We start from the raw sequence: 17,017 nt of genomic DNA, 5'->3' as shown, positions 1-17,017 counted from the left end.
CCTCTTGATATCGAAGGTAACCACCTATAGTTACAGAATGGATGCACAAGACCTTAACTCTGACCAGCAGGGAAATTTAGGACAACTGAGCGCAGATCCTGCCAATTTCTACCACTTCGGACTGTGCTTTAAGTCTCATTGCAAAGCCTCAGTTAGAAAAAGGATCACCTCGGGGTATCCAACAAGAAGAACAGTTTTAATTTTTTTTTTTTTAATTATACCGTAGAACTACGCAGTTCAACTGTCAATCATCTCGGAGAGTTCAAGGAGGAGGTCATCCTCGTCCTTCCCTGGGTCTAAGTCGATTTCGGCTTCCAGTCTGCCTCCTGAGATTTCCCAAAGTAGCTTCTCAAAATCTTCATCCGCAGATAAGGGCGCGTTCCCTGTGGAACTCAGCCGGCGTGTCCGTGCCTCTTCTGGCTGGGAAGAAGCTGAGGTCGAGGTCTCGAGATCCATCTCCATCTGCTCCTCAAATCTTTCCGGGCTTCCAAGATGCACTTCAGGTCTTGGGAGAGCAAGAAAGAACAATCAGGATATGCCATTTCTTAACGGGAAATCCCTTTCCTGCAAACTGGCTCTTAAAACTGTAGGCAAGCCCTCCTACGCTCCAATCTTACACAGGGATTGTTATCAATCAACCCAGGGCTACATTTAGAGCCCGATGTGTTACCAGGTACATTTTTCAGTCTGGGGCTTTATCTGTGAAGCCAGGGCACCTGGAGTTGAGGTGGCATTCTTGAGGACCAAAAGGCAGAGGACACTACTCATCATCTATCACCTCACGAGGAAGTAGAACTTCACCTCATCCTCGTTCAGGTATTCAGACAACCCAAGAAGTCACCGGAAAGCTGTGCTGACTTGCAGCATTTCAAGAAAGCCTAATTAAGCAATCCTGCTAGCTGCTAGAAAGTGGTTTCAGGTGACTTATTCCTTTGATGGATTTTGGCTTCAGTTATCTCAGAACCCTCATTTTTTCCCACATGTGACAGAACTTGTTTCCCTGGGGATATACACTGATTAAGAAAAAGAACAAGTTGGGGTTGTCACCTGTTTTGGGGATTTTCTTCAAGTCTGATGGCTGGGACGTGCTCCGGCACGTCTGAAACACCCTAGAAAGCAGCAAAACAGTATTTATGACACATGGGTAAAAGATTCCTTAATAGCTTTTTCCTCCACACTGCTTCTCCTCTGGCATTGCGGAGCCGTGGCCAAAATACAAAACCAAGTTGCTCCTGAAGAAAGTTCACATTCCCCTGGAGGTTACTCATGATCTGGTGTCTTTTAAGAACATGGCATTAATGGACAAAATCCCCCACACCAGAGAAATCACAGCATCAGAGTACCGGTTAAAGAGTGCCATTCATCTCATAAATACAGAAGGGTTCTACAAGCATCCTGGAGACAGCTACTGGATTTCAAAGGAAACAGAAGGCCTGCAGAACGTTTGAGTTTTCCACCTTTTCAAATAGAGGAGGGTAGAAATTTAACATGGGATCCATCACTGCATTAGCCCCTGGCCTTACCATGGCTGCTTTTCTGGCTGGAGGTCCCATCATGTCAGCATCAAAGGCAGTCTGTAGTTCCACAGCTGCTATGGCAGAGGGATAACTCCCAGGTGCCTTACGTTTCAGTGCCTTCTTCTTGGGGAAAGTGACTTTCCCACGCGAAGGCTTCACAGATGTCATAAAGTTGGCTAGAGTAAAAGGAAGAGAGAACTGATACAGTCTTGCTCTGCCTCAGGAAAAATCCAGGTTCTCTTAATCATTTCCACAGTCCTTCTACACAGTTAAATGCATTTGGCCAGCACAATTACACCGCCATTGCCTGGATTCTCAGGAATCTTTTCCACATAGTAAACTCTGTCTACCAACAATCCATACAAAGGAACAAAGAAACCGAAGAGCTACAGTAAATAATAATCCAGGACAAAGGAAACCTCAGACACATAGCAATCCTAAGTGCACGCTAGGTTCACAAATATAGACAGCTTTTATATTTAAAGTCCTGCTCCCGCTAGGAAAGGAAAAAGCAGCAGTTATAGTAGGACAAGAGTGTATGCAACTGTTGTACCAGCTTCCTCTCCCTTGCAGTGATGTCCCACAGTTAAGTTGTTCTACAAAGTCCACATTTGTAGTGTCATTTTCTAGTCTCCCGTTCCTTACCTAACATCTGGCTGGCAGGAAAAGAAGCAAACTAAGAAAAAGAAAGTACACCCTTCGCTTCGTAGCACTGCGTGGCAAAATGCACCCAGCCAGAGTTACAGCATGAGAATTGTCATCTTCTGTCTGTATTTCAGAAGACAACCTAAGTAACTCTTAACCTTCAACACTTACTTTTAGCTTCCTGGCCCTGAAATTGAGCTGCCACTTTCCCTGCTGGTTCAGTATTAAAGAAGCCAGCAGTAGATTTGACAGCAGCTTCCTCCTGCCGAAGCTTCTCTTGTTGTTCTCTCTGTTGCCACTTCTCCCACCGTCTCTCTTCAAAGCTCTTCTCTGGACATTTACGAGTTCCACTCTGCTGAGTGGGCTAGAAGGAAAGAAAAGTAGTGCATGAATAGGACAAAAAAAATAAATAAAATCCGTGGAGATTTCGTTAAGAAAATCTGATCAGCAATCCCTCCAAAATGGTCTTGATGTGGAACAGCATATTAATCTCGTTCAGGTTACTGTTGTTTTTTTTTTTTTGTTTGTTTGTTTGTTTGTTTTTTTCCATAAAATTCTGCCTGTAACAAGAGCCATGCTTTACTATGGACGCAGTCTCACATATCTGCAATATCCACTATGGCAAGCTTCTTTAAACAGCTAGGGTGTTCTGCTGTACATCTATTTATCACATTCTTTTTAAGCAGCAGAAAGTCATACAAGTTCCCCTATACAGTATCCACTGACAGATTGATTTCCTTGAACACAGAACTCTGGCCTTCTGTATTAAATCCTTCATGTCTGACAGATCAAGTCAGTAAGAACAAAAAGAATTCCCTCCACGTTAACTGTGTAGATTTCAGCTGGTGCTAACAGGGTTTCTTTGTTGCTGTGGTATAAACAGACTGATTCCAAGTTTGAGGATTACAGAGTTGTCTGGAAATGCTGCTGGCGATAGGATTTAGACTGCACTGCAGCTCCTACCAGCTGCTGAAGGGTAAGAACACACTCAAGAGGGTGGCACACGGTGAGTAACAAAACTTGTCAGAATTATCAGAAATTGTACGAATGTATGTGTGTCTTCACAGAGGACTCACCTGTACATCAGGTCCAGAGGAAAGTTTAGGAAAAGGCCGGTTCAATTCCACTGCCTTCTTTTCTTCTTTTTCAGGTGCTTTAAAAAAAGACAAAAAAAAGTGTTGTCAACGGCAGAAATAAAGAAAGCTGGGTACTTGTTTCCTTTGTGCATTTATTTCCTTGTGTCCCATGAGAGAGAGAGAGAAAGGCTACAATGTGCAAGCCATTCAGCATTTATCCATGAAGCAGATCCTGAGCAAACTGAACTTGCTCAATATGGGAAGCACCTCACTGGGGCAGGCATTAAAGCATCTTATTACCTGTTAGTTTTGTGCTCCATAAAGATTTCTGCTCTGCTGGGGCAGGTCCGGGTTGTGCTGAGGGAGCTGGCACATCTCCTTCACTCTGCTGCATCCGCAGAGCTTTCTCACGCTTTATTTCTTCCAAGGTTTTAACACGCACTTCTCCTTCTGGCTTGACTTTTCCTGCCGGCTCCTTCGCCTGCCCTTTGCTGGGCCCGGACAGAGCGAGCTGCTTCTTGGACTCACCCTGAATTTTGCTCTTGCTATGGCATTCTCCTGCTTTTTTCTTCTCTTCTACCAAGCGATTATTCTTTTTTTCAGACAAGGCTTCAGAGAAAGTTTGGATGCGACCTGCACGAGCAGCTCTTGCCCCTGCGCTGGAATCTTCAGTTTTACCGTGCCCTTCAGCCTCGGCTTTGGCTTGAGTTTCGCGTCTCTGAAGAGCTTTCTCACGACGGATTTCCTCCAGTGTTTTCACATGGATCTCTCCCATCGGCTTAGCAGCCTTCCCTGTCATCATCAAGAAATGAGGAGAAGCACCAACATTTAAAGAGAGTCCAGCAATATTTTAAGTCTCCAAAATTTGTCAGAGCACTAAGGAAAACTCATCTTGAGCGTTCCCAATAATGCATCTTAGAACAATATCCTTAGAACAACATTCTCCTCCTCCTCTGAGCCACTTGTATTTTGAAGACCAGCCCTATCCAGAGAGAACTGCTACACAGAAATGCTGCTTTACTTTATTACTTTTTCAGATTGCATTTCAAATTCCTGCTCCTGGCAGTGGTTCTATTCTAATTGTACGTAACGGTTCACAGAAGCAGCTAAAAACCTCGACAAGGCACAAGTAGAAAATAAACACACACCTAGAGCCAGAGTTCTGATAGTGGCTGTCAGAAGAGCTTCAGCACTCAAGCAAGAGGCGTCAGTTCTTTGTTTTCGTTTAAATTAGTTTGTAGGGATGTATGAAAGCAGTCCAAGTTCGTGGAAAGGAAGGAGGAGAAAGCATATTTAATATCTAGCTGTTACCTCTCTCAGTACTGGTCTGTTTAGGAGGTAATCCCAGCCTGTCCTTCAGAGACTTGGGAACTCGAACTGCAAAACAGAAAAAGAACGAATTAGGGAGGCTGCATAATGTCAACTTCAGGTTCACATTTCAAAACAAGACAGGAAAGGTAACTCTGAATCCCAGTGATTACGACCTCAGCCAACATGCAAAAAGAAACATCACTGGAAAAGGACAAACAGAAAGACTAAATACGAAACCCAGGAATCCAATCCAGATGCCCGTTTAGTACCTGTCTCTCTCTTGGGTGCTTTGTCAGTATTTCCCGGAGCCTCTACCTTCTTCCCCAGCCTTTCAGCAAGGCTGCGCTTCACTGGAAGGCTGCCTACATCATCTTCAGAGAAAACAAGGAATATTGTAAGAACTTTTCTTTGCAGGAAGGTTTGAGAACAGTCAACAATAAGCTTCTCTTTTTCAAGCATATTTTCATAGAATTGCCTTTCAGCTGCTAAATGATTTTTTTTTTTTTTTTTCCGTTTCTGCCGTCAACACAGATCTCCACTGCAATGTATTTTCCTTTCATACATCACAAATACTCTTTAATGCAGTCATATATAGAAGGCAGCACCTACGTAACAGCTCGTAAAAAGTTCTCACCCGCGGAGGCTTTCCGTTTTCCTTGTCTATCAGCAAGATCTACTCGAACCACAGGTTCCTCCCCTAAAACAAAAGGGATTTTTTTTTTCTATTTCACAGAAACCAGTAGCCAACAGAAATATTATCCTGTCAGCCCATGTCCAAAAAACCCTAGTCAGACACTGTTTTGACAGCTAAACCACACAAACTCATATTTTAACTATAATTAACATGGAAAAAAAAATATTAATAGTCTCAGTGCTTGCTTCAAATTCCAGCTGAGATAGTAGAGAGTGAATCTGAGTCTGCTTGACACCTATACTTTGTGCAGAACAAAGCTGCATAAGCAAGCAGAATATTCTTAGGTGCAAATGCTGAGAAATATTCCTTTCTAAGGTGAATGTCTACGAGTAAAAGTACTTCCACACTTTTTTCCCTTTAAAAGGCATTTGCACAGCTCTAAACAATTTATACACAAACTCCTGTCATACTGTGTCCACACCTGCCACTGTACGCCTCTTTAATGCTTCAGAAATTGCTTCTTATATAGCACTGGCTTCTACAGCTCGCTCTTCTCGTTACTCTTCTGGTTTTCAGTTACCCCCCTATTGGCATACTGACACTTTTTTTTTTCTCCTGCCACTGCACTTAACCTGAGCACCAAATCTTTCCAGTACAACCAGGGACTTTAAGCATAAAAGCACGTTTTGAACAGAAGGCAGCACCAGAAGGCTAACATGGGTGAATTGTTTTAATTATTGCTTAACCCTCCAGTTTAGGAGTAATGAAATCAAAACAAAAGCATTCATTATTACCTTTCTTGGAAGACACTGTCACAGTTCTCACCACTGTCCGGACATTTTCCTCTTCTGGAGCAGGAAAAATCATAGAATCAACGGGACGAAGAGAAGATCTTGAAGAACCTTCTGTTCAGAGCAACCAAAACGTAAGGAAGTTTACCCAACATAAAAAACTATCACAAAGAACAAAAAACTTTAAATGATTTGTTACTGTCAAAAATACAGCAAGCAGAGCATGTAAAGAAGAGAGGTGACTAATTTGCCTCTGGTTGCCCTTTGAACTCCCATTTCGAATACCAGCTGGCTGAGAATCAGGTTGCTTTATGCCCCCAGCTAAAAATGGAAGTCTGTCCCTCAAGCAGCTCCCAGTCACCATCACCTGCCGTGAACAGGATAAGAAAGTAGGCAATATTAACTCACCACCGTGTCTCTTATTTTTTTCCTTCATCTTCTGCCATTTGATTTCCTCAAGTGTTTTTATTCCAAAATTCAGATTGCCCTCTGAAAACAGGAAACAGTTCATGAGACAGGCTTAGAGGCACTCACTGAGGACCACAGGTCCTCAGGCTTCTTAGCGCTCAGGAACTTTCTGAAGTATTTCGAATAAAGCCTGTCAACACTCCTCACAAGTGAAAGAGCCATAGAACCAATGGCATTTTGCCCCTCCTTTCATCCTTCAGGGTTCAAAATGTAGTTTTAATTTTAATCCATTTACACAATATTAGATCCCTCTATCGTTAGATATGGCTTATCAACAGTGGTTGCAAGGCTGCACGTGCAGCCATTTAAACTCCATGCTGTGGCCCTGTTTTGTTCTCCAAAAGTAAAGAAAAGGAGTTCACCTTTCTGACCCAATGGGCACATGATGGTATTAATGGCAGAAATGAGATCATGGAAATAACCGACTCCATTCAGCACCCCTACATTTTGTTGTGTTTTTACACCACGCTGCTTTTGACTTAACTGTCAAGTTCTTCTGATTTATCCTACTAAGGTGCTGGCATACCTTGTTTAGTAGTAATAGAACTGCCTTTCCGAGTGGAAATCACCCGTAATCCATTTTTGCCTTCCGCAGCTGGATGCTGGACGGGAGTTTCAGTTTCTTCTCCTTCCTCAGAAAGTTGGTCTGAAGGGGAAAAATCGATTCAGTTATGCATAGACCAGGTTGGTCATGATTACGTAGCTCATGCAGTGACACTTCAGCCCATGGTTCATATAAAAAACTTTGTTGCTGTTTTGTTTTTGTTTGTTTGTTTGTTTGTTTGTTTGTTTTTAAACAGCTACACTGACCTGATGAACTCCTAAGTAGAATACACTAGGACAAAACATCTAGGACTCTAGATTCTCTCTGCAGCTTTAACTACTACACAACACATTGCTCTTCAGACAGAAAAAAGAAATTTCCTTCCTAGTTTCACATAGAACTTTACACAAAAGACCAGCTAAAGCCAGGAGTGGTTCTAAGCTTTCCTCCAACGTTTCAGCTTCTGTCCACTGACTGCCAGACAAAGCCACCAGTGACCTGGCCAGACTGCCTGCCCTATCGCTAGTCAGACCTCAGGTCATCTGTGATTTATACATTCATTTACAGCAAAGATTCCTTCCAAGAACCAAAGATTTAACACATTCATTTACAGCACAAATTCCTTCAAGAACCAAAGATTTAACACATTCATTTACAGCACAAATTCCTTCAAGAACCAAAGATTTAACACATTCATTTACAGCACAAATTCCTTCAAGAAACAAAGATTTACACAATCATTTACAGCACAAATTCCTTCCAAGAACCAAAACATGCTCACCATCATCATCTTCATCATCATCTGCAGCATTGATTACAACTGGAGGGTGTGTAGGGCTTGGGACATTTTCAGAGTTTTCCACTTTCGTCACCCCCTTAGCTGTGGAGAGGGATTTGACTGGACAGAAAGTTTGTTTTGCTGCAGTGACATCTGAGCCACTTTCAGATCATCGTCCGCGCACTCAGGCGGACTTGGCAGTGTAGCTAGAGGAAGAGGAGGATCATCGGTAATATGGCAGTTTAAAACTTTGACCACAATGCAAAGAGATGGTAGCAAAGGCAGATAACCCGCACAGACAACGAATTCAGCATCTCCTTTTGCCCATCCCATCACTGCTTACACCGTGAACAATGATTTCCCTTCCAACAACAACACATCTCCCTACCACCCAGCAAAAGAGGAAACAACAGGAAGCAAACTGCAAGGCAAACATCACACAAAGCAAAGAGAAGCTGAGCACGAAAGCAGAAAACAAACACCAGCAGTACACTCGGTGCAGTACACCTATGACTGCAGACCTTTTCCTGCCCTCACAAATGAACAGTTACCTGACGCCCCCTACAGGATTGGCACCCACTAAGTAATACTCAAAATTAATTCTTCAGCGCTTAAAGAAAAAGGACCTAAACTCACTCTTGCTTGGTGGTAAGAATTGTCCATCGATGTAACGTCCCTTTGCATGATGAAAAGCACAGTTGGCTTTCTGACAGCCTCCCGGCTGGTTCTCCCAGTAGCAAGGAATCTCACTGCGCTTTTTCTGAAGACAGAAAGAAAGAAAAGCTCGTGATAACATGCACCTGAGGCTTGCAAAGAGATGCACAGCTCCAGATCGTGACAGCTGTCACAACACAGTGCTGAAACAGCATTCCAAAGGTCAGTTTCTCAGTTAAGTGTAGTATTTCTGGGCATATTCACAAAGTTTGCATAAGCTGTAACCACTATGCACATTTAGTTTGGTCATCACTCAGTTTGAGAAGACAGGCACTCTCAGACATCACTTGAGGGTGGCTTAAACTAATACACCTAGGATTATACTAGGATTATTCAGAGGGAAAAAGAACATCTGAAATTGCCTAGGTTAACCCTGTCTAGAACTACTTCTTGGAGACTTAGTTCTGCTGCACCTTTAACTTTCCCCACTTCCTACCCCAGGCAGCTACAACAGCGTTATCTGAAGGACTGTGGGTCAGAAGACACCTGATAGTTCATTATCAAGCCTGCTCCCATGAGGATAGAACAGCCTGTTTATTACCCCCCTGCTCCAGCAGGTTTTAGCAGTCTATTTAACAGCTATTCTGCATCTCTTGAGAAAACTGTCAGCATCTAATAAAAAAAAATAAACAAATATCTTGCTAAGACATACCTAAGGCATTGATTTTATTTCCCTCTGCTTCCTCCCACCCCCTCTCTTGGTAACAGAAACCAGTATGATTTTGAAGCAAACAAATCTATCCTGCAAAAGCACAATCAGTACACCTACGGCACTGAAAAATGCTTTTGTGGATTTATTTTGAGAACACATTGTTAGGCACTCACCTCAATTTCCATGTGTCTGAATCGGCAGACATTCCTGAAACAACGACCCTCCTGCCACAGCTTGCAGACCGTCTCATTGCCCAGAGCAGCTTCGCAGTGGCGGTAGGCACATTTGTCTCCCTGGAACCAAAAGGAAACCAACAAGGAAAATAGAGTACAGCCTCAAAAATGGCCATGCTGCTGCCTAATGGTGCTACAACTGAATTCACAATCTATCTGGTTCTCAAGTTAACCAAAGACCAGTGTGCTTCCTCCTCCTAATCTACTCCTTCCTGAAAAAAAGGGGGAAAAAAAGCAAAGCAAAGGAAAGCCAGCCATACCTTGCTACAGGTAGAATAGAAATAGAAGTAGCAATCGTCTCCTTGTTTAGACATGCCGACGAGTTCTGCTAACAAGCTCGGGTTCTCTCCACAGGGACTTCCTCTGCTCTTGGAGAGAGCTGTCTTCACCCTTGCTTGGGCTGAAAGTCTTCTACTGGCTTGTGATCAGTGAAATCTTCTTTTTAAAAGTAACCCGAAAGAAAGTAACAAGTGAAAAATAATGAGGAACAAACATTTTTCCAGCTTTCTTCAGTTAATCAAATCAAGTTATCAGTCTCTCAAAGAGAGCAAAGCCTTGAAATCAGCTGTTACATGAACTAACTAAATATTAAAGTTCTGTAAAGCTGCCAGGAGCTTTGTCAGCAAGCGTTCTCTTCCACATCCTCAATAATATGACCTGGAGCACATCTGGAAGCCTGAAAACGGAGTCACTCCTTAAAAAACCACCTGATGATACATGCAAGTCAATAATCAACTATGGCTACAAATAACTTCTCTAGAACACAGTTAGGACGCATTAAACAGCACGTTCCAGGCCCTGTGGGTCTTCGATTTCACCTACCTGGAAAACCTCAGCAAAGTTATCGATCTTCAAAGGCTTCCAGTTAACTGCTCCTGTAGGCCGAACCAAGACTGAATCCGTGAATTAATAATAAAGGGGTAGGAAGAATTTTCCTCCTCACTTTGCCAAGGGAACCTCTCATCCACAATTCAAACATAGGATGCGCTTTTAAACAGCTTATAACTAAGAGAGGAAGCAAGTCCATTTGAATGCTCTCACAGACTGGATGCAGCCACGGTTAGTTAGCTCTTCAAAAAAATAAAAACCAAAAACCAAAACAAAACAAAAACAAAAAAACCAGCGCATTTAGAGATGAACTCGTGATTCAAAGTGGCTGCAAAAATGAGGCTCCATCTTCCACAGCCGGACAATTTAACTTTTTTTTTTTTTTAATTTAAAATTCAGCATGTTCCAATCTCTGGTCTTCAAGATTTCTTCACCTATTAAGAAAACACAAAAACCTTTCCCCGTCTTTATTACCTGTACAGCAAAAAACATACCAGTGCATCTAAATCCACAGATGTGCATACGCATACACACATCTGTGTTTATACACACACGAGGAGGGAGTGAGAGAAAGTTAGCGAGAGCGACAGTGAAAATCAGAATTTTTGCCTTTTCGACACAGAGAGCGCGTAAAAATTCTCTCATTTTGAGGGAACTAGAAAAAAATGGAGGCTCTACAAAAGATTTTGATGAGTATGCCTTCGAGGCCGATGCTTTGTAACATGAGGGATCTGGGGGCCAGCACACAAATATGCATACGGATGTACATGCATACAGGATAAACATATCTATACACACAAGCGTGCACAGTAGATGTTGTATGATCTCCATATCGAGAACAACTCGTAGCCCTGATCAGACGTGTAGAGTTGCAATCAATTAACAGCAGCAAGACAGCAGATCAAGGGTACAGCAAGCTTTGAGAGGCAGGGGAATGCTCACTTTGCCAGTGGCACGGCTGCATGATACCAAGGATTTTGAATTACTTTGATTTTTTGGAAGCAATTTGGTTTTTCTTTCTGCGCTGTAGCTGTGGTGGTTTTACCGTGCTGGGCAGCTAAACCCCACAACCGCTCTCTCACTCCCCCTCCTTTAGATGAGGAGGGGGAGAAGTAAAGCAAAGAACAACTCACGGGTTGAGATAAGGATAATTTAATTAAAGGGAAAAAATTATAATAATTAAATAAAGACTACCATGAACTAAACAATTTAACTAAGGGGAAATAAAAAGGGAAAGGGGAAAAGGGAGGGGAAAAGGAAAAATAAAAAGAAGGGAGGAAAACAAACAAACAAAATAAATGAAGGCTATATGGAAGTGCAGAGGAAAGAAATTACTCTCTACTTCCCACAAATGAGCCATGATTGACCACGTCCTTGAAGCAAGGCCTCAACGCACGCAGCCGGTGTTCGAGAGGAGGACCGACGTTTTCCCAACGAGAGCCCACCCCTCCCCTCTTCTTCCTGTTTCCACCTTTTATTGCTGAGTGGGAATATCCCTTTGATTGGTTTAGGTCAGCTGCCATAGTGATGTTTCTCTCCTCACCTTTTTGCCCACCCCCTAGGAGGGTTAGAGAAAGGCCCAATGCTGTGCCAGTGCTGCTCAGCAGTACACACAACACTGGTGTGATAACACTGCTGTTCCAGCTACAAGTACAGAGTACGGCACTGTATGGGCTGCTGCAGGGAAAGTAAACATTCCAGCCAGACCCAGTACAGTAGCAAATACCACAGGTTTGCCATCACGTGCTGTTCCCTAATCCATATATCCATCATCATCCATTGCTGCAGGATCATGAAAGGTTAGAGAAGACGACTTAGGTCCAATTTAACAGCCAATGAGTTTTCGATGAGCAGAGCTGCAACAGATTTTATTTCGCCACAAGCATTTTTTTTTCTTTTTTTCTGATATGAAGTCAGAAATTTTGATTTTTTTTTTTTTTAAAGACACTAAATGTCACAAAACCTGCAACCAGACCAGATAAAGTTCAATTCAGAGTGATTCTGAATCCTTTCATTAAAACGCTGCACATTTCTGTGCAAATTATTTCTGACTCTTCTGGACAAAAGTGGATGAAATAGTTCTTACAAATTAATAATAAAAGGTTGGAAGCTTTTACTCACACAAACACTAGTGAATTTTCCAGGAAATATTGTTTTGGCAGGGAATTTTCCCAAATCTAAAATAAAGAGAGGAAAAGTTGGGTTCTCATATTAGTTACTGCTTTTGACTGCTGGACAAAGGGAATAAAAACAGTAGTTAAGTGCAAGGTTTCCTTCTCTTCTTTAGTATGGATAGGAATCGTCACTTCGGACCTTTAGCACCTTCAGAAACACACCCAGTGCCATGCAGGTTCCTCTGCAGCTACTTCTAACAATTACTGGTGCTCCTTAGCATGGAAGTTTGACTCAAAACACTCTCCAGATTTAGCTCTTTTGACTGCCCAAGGAGCTCATCATTTTGCTTGTTGCCTTCCATTTTCCTGAACACACCGGGAACGCTGTTCAGAATCTGAATGGATCTGGTCTAAGGAATGGGAAGAAAGCAAAACCAACGATACCTTGCAGTATTCCAAATTCCAAAAAAGCAGTCTCATTTTAAAAAGGACCTCAAAAGCTTTTTTTTTTTTTAAACTGACATCTGCCAACATAGCAATCCAAGCGCTAAACCAACTGAAGTTGCCCCTGAAAGCCTGAATAAAAATGAGTAACTCTGGTGCACTCAGCAGGTCTGTAATAGAAGTTGGTAAGGGTTTTAGATTTCTTTTTTTTTGCTCCAGGGTGCTGGTAAAATTTTTGCATTAAGAGATTTTGAACCTTTTGTACCAAAGAATTAGAGATGCGCTACAGTGCCAGTAGCTGGGGGTCTGGAAATACACACCAACAAGTGTCATAAGCTTTGCCTTTGCTGAAGGAAGATGAATAGTACAAAGAAAATCTGTCTAGTTTGTTTTACAGGCTTGTCTTTCTCAGTACGGAACAAACTGACCTCCCTGGTCTAACTTTGCAGTGCCTATTCTGCCTTTGTCCTGCAGAGAAGAGCAAGAAAGGAACAAATCTATTTTTGCACCCCAAAAACGCATTAGAGGAGGATTATCACACCCACCTAAGGGTACTTCCTTGTTTGTTTATAAAGCACAAAGCATTTCTCTTGGACAGTCTCTGTTGCTGGCCTCTTTTGTGCCTTCCATTTATAATAAAGATATTAAGATGCTTACCCCTTGCTTGTTTTTTTTTGTTTGTTTTTTTGTTTGTTTGTTTGTTTAAAGAACAGTGGAAGTGGAGAGTCGGATGACAAGCAAGAACAAACACTAGAAACTCCTTGTTCTGCCCCTGCTTTTTAATCACCCAGCATCACCCCGGCTGCAAAACAGCCTCTGCTGATTTACCTGCTTGTTAAAGCACCCCACAGGCTGCAAGTGCGGTGTGCTAGGTGTCAAGTTATATTTAACGGTGCACACGTAACCATTCATCTTCCCACAGTCGAAGCACAGAACAGCCTCTTGCTAACACAACTCATCCCTGCTGCTGCAAGAAACCTCATGGCCTGCAGGAAAACCTCAAGCTAAGAGTTCCAAAGCAAAAGCAGAAAACGCATCATTTGTACTCTTTCTATTTGAGGGAATTCTAGCTGCTAAACGCTGCCTACATCTGAGGGCACGTTCTGAGGCTGCCGGGAAGGACACTCAACACCCACTGACAGCAGGAGTGCAAAGATGCCAGCCAAGAAGGCAAAGGTTAGAGCTGAACGCTGCCTCAGCTTCCTCCAGCAGCCAGCTGGGGGTCACCTTTCACCACGCTCTCTGAGACTCGGAGCCCCGAGTTACCGCAGCCGCCACGTACAGCTGCTCCTTGCTGGCCCAAACTATTTGAAGTCTTCAGACTTCAGGGACCTGTTTTACGACAGCCTCAAGATCAAATTCATCTGTTCCTGAAGGCGCTGATCGTCCTGCTGTTTCTGTAGCTGTCAAAGAACAATCCTGAACTGAGGCACTCGTCTGATCAAACAGTGCTTCGGCACAGATTTGTCTTTAGCTTGACACATCAAGGTGAAGAGGAATCGATTCTTGCAAGCAACCTCTCAAGCAGGGATCTAATTAGGTGACCAAAACGACAGATCTGTTGTGCAGATCTGAGCACGTCACTCTGCAGGGAATCACTTTCAAGCCTAAGATGTTTCACCCATCTCCCTGCCCCAGAGCGACACAAGGAAAGCTCTTAAGCAATTGCTAGCCTCTCCTCAGTGCTCACGAGTCCCAAATCACTAATTTTACAATATATAAACCATGGCAGCTGGCACCTAGATGGCACACGGTGACACTGCACACGTTGGCAGTGCTGTCAGGAGCTGGAAAGTCAGGGGTGAGGGGGTTAAGGGAAAACCACACATCAGTTTAGCAACTTGGCTCCCGTAGGATACTTCCTACGGCAGGAGTTTTAGCAAAGTCCCTCCCTCAGAGGGACCTGCTGGCTAATTAAAACGGGACTTCTGCTGGAGCAGTCAGAAGGCAGCAGGGTATCAGGAGATATCCAGTGGGCATCACCGTCAGCCTGTGGCAGTTTGGGGTCCAGGTATCAGTGGTTATGCGTGGTTTTCTCTGCTTCACTTTCTCCAAAGCTGTGAAAAAATAGTTCTTTTACAGCACTGTACAGTCACACGTTACGGATGGAACCAGCTGCATCAACTTCCAGTACGACGGTGTTGGAAAAAGGTGCCTTTGGTGGTCAGGAGCACAACAGCTCTGGTGAGGTGTTATTTAAGTGTGTTCTTACATCTGAGTTTCCCCATAGCAGTATGTAGCTGAGGGGGTCCAGGTTTCCCAGGTAAGATTGATGTTTTTTCTCCTACCAAGCACCAGCTCAGTATACAAAGCTCTCTTAATAACACCCAAGCGTGTAGATGTTAAACTGAAACTGCTTTTAAACCTATTTGTTGTTACGAAAATAGCTTAATACACCATCTTCACAGGGTAAAAATTCACATGGAAGGACAAAAAAACCCAGAAGCGCTTCCTGAGCTTCAGTTTACCAACAGCACCATCGGATTTAGATCCTGGCCTGGCAGCCAGGATGCAGGGTCTGTAAGCATTGCTGCGATGTGCAAGTGCCAAGGCAGGTTTCTGGCCTGCCCTGAATAAAATACCTTTTTTTTTTAATACAAACAGCGTGCCAGGTACGCTGTAATGCCAATGTGCCAGCTCAATAGAGGATGTCAAACAACAGAGGCGTTTATCCTAATTTCTGGCATGAAAACACTTTTAACAGCATTCTTTTCATGAAGAAAACCCTCTCTATCTTCTCCAATGCTCCAGGATCTGCTGCAGCTGCAGCAGCCGCGCTGGTACAACCCACATCTTTGCCAAATCTTTTCAATAATTGTGCTTTACCTCGGCAATGTTGAGGTCACTCCTCTTCCTCCTCCAGCTGAGCAAGCAGCTCGCTGGCTCTGCCACACCGCAGGTGCGGAAGCGAAAGCTGGGAACACAGGAGTCAAACTCTCAGTGCTCACAAAGCCACCAGGGCAGAGGGCTGACACAGAGGCACCCCGGATCCGCTCTCCCTCCCCGCTGCGAGGCTCGCAGCAGCCCCAACCCGAAGCACACACAATGCTTCGCATGGTGATGTCACCGCTGATTCTGAGTCCCCACGTGAGGATCTGCTTCACCACTCTCAACGTTGGTGTTGGTTTTTGATTTTTGTTTTTTTTTTTTTTTCTTTTAAACATTCTCAGCTTATGGGAAACCATCAGGTAAACCACAGATCGCTAGGGAAGAAGGCCCACACGAGGGAAGTCCGTGCTTTTCTTCCAGGCAGTGGCACGTGCTTTAACACGCCGCGTTCGACAAAGCAGCTCTCCCCGTTTTGCTCAGTGGCAACAGGCACGACTGCAACGCACACAGGTGTAGGCAGCACCTGCAGGTCCCAAACCCTTAACCCGTTTTTAGAGAGCACCAATTTTTTAAGTAGTGCTTTTCCCTTAATCCATGACCCCTTCTTTCCTTTATTTCTATCGGGTGGCTCTCCTCCATTTTCCTCCTCAGTGTCTGAGCAGACACTGGGAATTGTTTCCGGAGGAAGGGCACGGCTGAAGCTCCTCCATCTACTCTCTGAAAAAAGAGAGTATGTTAAAGAATACATCTTTCCTTTCTTTTCCCTTTTTTAAATACAATTTCTGAAATCAACGCTGCGGCCTGGCAGCAAATACCTACGGGACTAAAGATGATTCCTCATCCTCACTGTAACGTTGTAGTTAACCTCCCAACGAACCCATCTCCCCAGGAAGCGGCCATTTGAGATGGGAAGGGGCAGAGCAAGAGGAAGCTCTCCTTAGCCTAGCTCTTCCCCCAACACCACCTCGCCACCCAGCACCAAATTCAACTCACCTGCTCCTCCCGATCACTCGAACGGGCGTCCGACGCTGGCACACGCCGCAGCGGTGGTTCTGACGTGCCTTAAATCACCTCTCCGCAGAATATCTCGGGTCTGTACGCTCAAATAACGCAGTATTTGAGAAATAACGCCCAGAGCTCACACTCTGAGTGCAGCCCAACAGCACCGAAGCACCGGTAGGCTAAACATTCCAAACCTGGCAACAAGGCTGACCCAAGCAACAGCACGGAACCCTTCTGCACCTTCAGCGTGGACATCAGCGTAAGGAAACACAGACCTCCTCGATCCAAATTTTAAGCGAGAAACGCAAAAGGTCACCCAACCGGCTTGTTTTCAGCAAGCTAAAGGAGAAATTAAGGCGACAACCGGGTGCATCCAGAGTTAGTCAGATCCTGAAGGCAGTTCCTTGGGGGAACGGAGGAGCAACGCGCCAGATGAG

At 43.9% G+C, this 17,017-nt stretch overlaps 1 long non-coding RNA gene and 1 pseudogene across 2 annotated transcripts; both read right to left on the bottom strand.

Moving 5' to 3' along the window:
* Positions 1–6,216: 6,216 nt before the first annotated feature.
* On the bottom strand, positions 6,217–9,677 carry LOC309890868 (zinc finger CCCH domain-containing protein 11A-like; annotated as a pseudogene). Its single transcript has 7 exons — positions 9,624–9,677; positions 9,304–9,423; positions 8,401–8,524; positions 7,768–7,970; positions 6,969–7,088; positions 6,383–6,463; positions 6,217–6,266 (listed from the first exon to the last, which is right to left on the bottom strand). The product of its transcript is annotated as a zinc finger CCCH domain-containing protein 11A-like (transcript).
* Positions 9,678–14,899: 5,222 nt separating this feature from the next.
* Positions 14,900–16,697, bottom strand: LOC309890867. Its single transcript, XR_014319462.1, has 3 exons — positions 16,572–16,697; positions 15,576–15,663; positions 14,900–15,063 (listed from the first exon to the last, which is right to left on the bottom strand). It is a non-coding gene; the product is annotated as an uncharacterized lncRNA (long non-coding RNA).
* Between the last annotated feature and the right edge of the window lie 320 nt (positions 16,698–17,017).

Source organism: Aythya marila (genome assembly GCF_965140915.1).
Source record: "Aythya marila genome assembly, contig: HAP1_HAP1_SCAFFOLD_382, whole genome shotgun sequence".
NCBI lineage: Eukaryota > Metazoa > Chordata > Aves > Anseriformes > Anatidae > Aythya > Aythya marila.
Note: the sequence above shows the minus strand (reverse complement) of the source record. Positions and strands in the feature narration are given on the sequence as shown.